Source organism: Leishmania donovani, chromosome 2 (genome assembly GCF_000227135.1).
Source record: "Leishmania donovani BPK282A1 complete genome, chromosome 2".
Classification (NCBI taxonomy): Eukaryota; Euglenozoa; class Kinetoplastea; order Trypanosomatida; family Trypanosomatidae; genus Leishmania; species Leishmania donovani.
Window position 1 is genome coordinate 63,105 of NC_018229.1, and position 4,743 is coordinate 67,847.

Here is a 4,743-nt window from a genome sequence, read left to right on the forward strand (position 1 = left end):
GTTTTTTGTGTTTGGGGGGGGGGGGGGGGGGCAGAGTGGTCAGTCGCACATGACGGACGGAACAGCCCCCCTCCCCTCCCCCGGGAAGCCTTCCATGGCAGAGAGAGAGAGAGGGGGAAGTGCGAAGAGAGGCTACAGCCGGTGGTGAACGGGTGTGGGGTGGTGTTGGCCTGTACGTAGCTCTTCCTCCTCCAACACACACACAGACATGCACCGCACACGCACGTGCGCACACACCGGCATGCATGCCTGACATCCGATACCCGTCGGTGCGGTCATCGTCCCCAATCTCTCTCCCTACCTCTCACGCAAATCTCTACGGAAGCAGGAGCACAGTCGGCTGGAAAGCGCGAAGGCGCATGAGGGGCTGGGTGGGAGCGATGGCCGCGCCAAGGGGAGAGGGCAACTCAAAACAAGGAAGCGGGAGAAAGAACGCGTACTCGGAACGGTGGCACACACACACACACACAGCCCTCCATCCCTCCCCCCCCCCCAAGACACCGGAGATGCGAACGCAGTCCAAGCAAAAGTGTTCGTTCTTTTTCTTGTGTGTGTGTCTTGTCCGGGAGGAAGGGAAGTGGGAACGGACAGCCCGCAAGGCATGCGCCCTCATCCTCACAGCGTATCAAGGCCACACACGGCCGCTGCAGCAGCCTGACGAGGTGCATCGAGGAAGGAAGTCGGAGCGTCACGCACATACGAAAGCAAAAATAAAAAATAAAATGAAAAATGAGAGTGGCAATGGGGAGAAGGTGTTTGTAGGTGTGTGTGGGTGTATGCAGTGGCTCGAACCCAGTTAGGGGCGCTGCCTACACTGTCGGGTGAGGAGGGGCAGCACCGCCAACGCCAACAAGAACACCGGAAAAAAAACGAAAAAGGTAGCAGAACTCTGAGCAAGACACACACAAGAGCCTCACGCGCGGTCAAGAGCCGCGGATGGAGGAGGAGGAGAACAGTACCCGAGAAGCACGCTTCGTCTCGTCTTATTGCTGTTTGGTTGTGTTCGTCGAAGGCGGGCGGGGCGGGGAGGGATGAGGAGTTACACACCAACGGCAAGGCAAGGCAGGGGGGGGGCATCACGGAGACCGTAAGACACGCAACACGGAAAGAAATGCACGCAGCGGCAGCATTGAAGGAGAACAAAAAAAAATCGTGCTGTGCGTCGAGAACCGCGAAAAAAGGGTCAAAAGACGAAAACAAGAGGGAATGCTTACGTCATACCAATGGACAGTGTGCGTGCGCGCATGCGTGCATGCGCGCTGTGTTCGTATTTGCGTTGAGAAGCCTGATGCACTACAAGGCACAAGAAGGTGAGAAGGGAGTGGGGGTGTGGGGTTTGGGGGTGGGGGGCGGGCGGATGGGCGCGCCATACCTTGAGATTAAAAACGAAAGATAATAAAAAAAAATAGCGAGAGGTGCGTGATAGAATGGGGAAGTCAAATGGAGTAAGAGAGCGTGCGCGCGCTGCAGACAACACCTCATGGGGAGCAGACAAAAAAAAAGAGGACAGGCAACGTATCTGCACAATTGTGCGCCCTGCGAGACAAACGAAGGCGAGAGAACATAAAAAGACGTATCGCTGCACTGATGTGCACGCCGAGCTGAAGGGCATAGAGGGAGACGAAATAGAGGAAGAACGCGCAGGAATGAGAATGCACACATACCCGAAAGAAGGGCCGAGAGCGAAGAAGAGCTTCGCTTTCTTCGCCTCCGCCAACCCGATCACTTTCTCTCTTTCCACATTATCCGGTTGGTGCCTCCCTGCAGATATGTATGCGTCCGCGGTGACCTCGACGGCGGCCAGCTGCACGAGAAAAAAATAAACTCGCCGCTTGCCCTCTTGTGTTGGTCTCCTCGGATATGTTCTCCCCCTCGAGAGTCTTCCTTCAAAATGCGCTGCGGTCGTCGTATTTGCTGGTTTTCCCTTGGATGTGTTTGTGATTATGTTTGCAGGGAGGAGGAGGACGAGGTGGAGGAAGGAGCGGTGTGTGCGACGCACCGTTGCTACGCATACCCGCACAGATGGGAACCCAGGGCAGCGAAGCGCGGGCACGAAAAAATGGGCTCAATGAACAAACACATGAAAACATCAAAAGAAAAGAAAAAAAAACAGAAACGAACGCTTGAGAAAGAAAGAAGAGATTTGGGGGGGGAGGGAGGGAGGGAGAAGGACATTACATGTGCGTCGGATACGTTTCTCTGGTGGTGGCAGTGGTCGTGATTTCGGGTGTGACCCCCTTGCGCCTGCACACCGGAAACACGACAATGCGCGCACGCACCTCATCCTGAGTGGCTACCGCGTGCGCGCGCGTCCTTCCACCCCTCTTCCTCTCCCCTCGAATCTCTTCCTTTACCCAGCGCGTGCGTCTTCTCTTTCTTTTTTATCGGTTTCGCTTCAATCCCAAAAAAAAAAAAAAAACGAATGGAAAAAAAAATGGTGTGCGTGTGTGCACCTTCTCCCTGTCAACAACAATCAGAAACTGATAAGGAAGAGAAGAGACAACACACACACGCGCACGAGGAAGTACACACGAAAAGAAAAGGAAGGAAGAGGAGTAGGGGGAGGGGCACCACCTGCTGCTGGCAATCACGTTGCTCGGAGCCGCGAAGTAAAGAAAGAAAGGGCACAATTGTATGCGTTACATAGAATCATTTTTTAAATTTGTTAAAAAACATCAAAACGAAAAACGTGAAGGAACGTGTGGAGAGAACCGGGAGGTAGGCTGCCAGTTTGTGGATAAGACACACACACACACGCACACACACGCATCGGCACACAGGGAAAATTAAGGAAAGAGAGAGGGAGAGACGAGACCGCACAGAAAAAACACACGAAAAAAAAAAAGAACGGCAGCGTAGAAGACGAGAAAAATAAAACACTACAATGAAAGGGGGAAAGGAAGGTAGTTAAGCCACCACACGGAGGGGTAACACACACACGCACACTACGAAAACAAGAGAGTTGGGAGGGAGGGGGGCAAAAATGCAGAAGAGCACATTGCATATGAGCAAGACACAAGAACAGCGAAAAAAAAAAAATAATAAGATAAAAAAGGATGCACAGTACGAAAACGAGAACCACATCAACATGTTAATAAAATTACATCCATGCATACAATTTAAATGAAATACGACATCCACAAACAAAAACCCGTGAAAAGACAACAAAAAAGCCAATGAAGATACACCCCACATACATATATACATATATGCATAACGTTTTGTCTTTTGTGTTGTTACTGCTGTTGCCTGTCGCGCTGGAAGGTCGTCAGACTGCGGGGGGAGGGAGGGGGGGATGAGTGCGTGTGAGCGAAGAGAGGACGGGGCACGAAGGTCGGCACACGTGCGCAAGACACCAATACGAGGCGGCCCCTATGAGGGCATGCGCGTCAACGCACAGGGCGAGCAGGTTCACAAAACATGTGCACACGTACCCACGTGTTCGCCGTGGAGTCATGCATCCAAGGCGTTGCCCAGGAGTGTTCCCACGCGCCTCGGCTCCTTCTCCTCGCCCCTCTCTTCACCATCTCATCTCCGTCCACACGTCCTGCGCAGGGAGGACGGAAAGGAAACTATAAAAATCAAGAATCAGCCAAGCGAAAAGTGCTTAGCAAGCGCTCACGTAGTCCGCACGGCGTGGCATTCTCCTCAAGGGCGCGGAGGAGCACTCTAGTTACAGTGCTCCTCCGCGCCCTTGCCCTCGCTTTATGATGATTATGAGCCTATCCAACGTTTCCAATGCAGCGCACCTCGCGCCCGCCTCCCTTCCTTCGCGTGTCACGTGTGCTTGTCTGTGTAAAAAGGGACCGCGAGGGTGTCACCTCGCCATGCCAAGTCGGATTCGAGATGATGGGCAAAGTCGGCGCGGCCTTCGCCCCCCCGAGCGGAACACCCTCTCCACTGCCCGTGTTCCACATCGCTAAAGTGGCTGCCGTTACCGTGCTGCCATCCCTCCCACTCACTGCTGCGCTGAGCGGGCCGCGCCGCTGTGCGAGAAGACCGGTACGGCTCACCAGGTCAACGAAACTACCATCCCAGAGGAGCAACGCCGGCACCACAGAAGGAGGGATGGAGAGAGGTTCAGCCGTCGACCTCACAGCAACGTGTGGGCCAACATAGACATTGGCGACCCGTCGAGCACGAGATGGACGGCGGCGAAGGGGGTAGAGGGGTATGCGCCGTGAACGCCGTGAGCGAAGGCTCATGGAGACGGACTCGTGTCGACCGGCAGGTATGCTCGCTTATTCTGACGGTGAAAAGTAGGAGAGAAGTCAGTCGGTGCGAGCGTCTGTGTCCGGTCCGTAGCACCGCAGCCCCCCCCCCCCACCCTCCCTGTGGATAGGTCCGCTGCGCGAGGAGAAGCAGCTTATGTGCGCCACACAACGGCGAAGGTGCGTCACTGGTGTAGGTGTCTGTACACACGCCTAGAGGGACCGAAAAGAACAGATCCAAGAAGCAAGCTGTCGATACCATCAATACGGTGGCAAGCCTTTACCTCAGAGCATCCCTTCCGCCCCCCGCTCTTATCCCCAAATTCGCCGAAGGACCGCACGCACACGCGCACGAGCACGTTATGTATAAACACAACGCCGAAGCGGCGCATGGAGCAGCCGCTGACGACGTCACTTTCCGCACATCCGAAAGCACAAGCACACACATACAGCTGCGAGGAGGAGGAGGAGGAGGTAGTCGCAACCGTGAACGGCAGATGCGCGATTTCAAAGTCAACCAAAAGAAACAGAA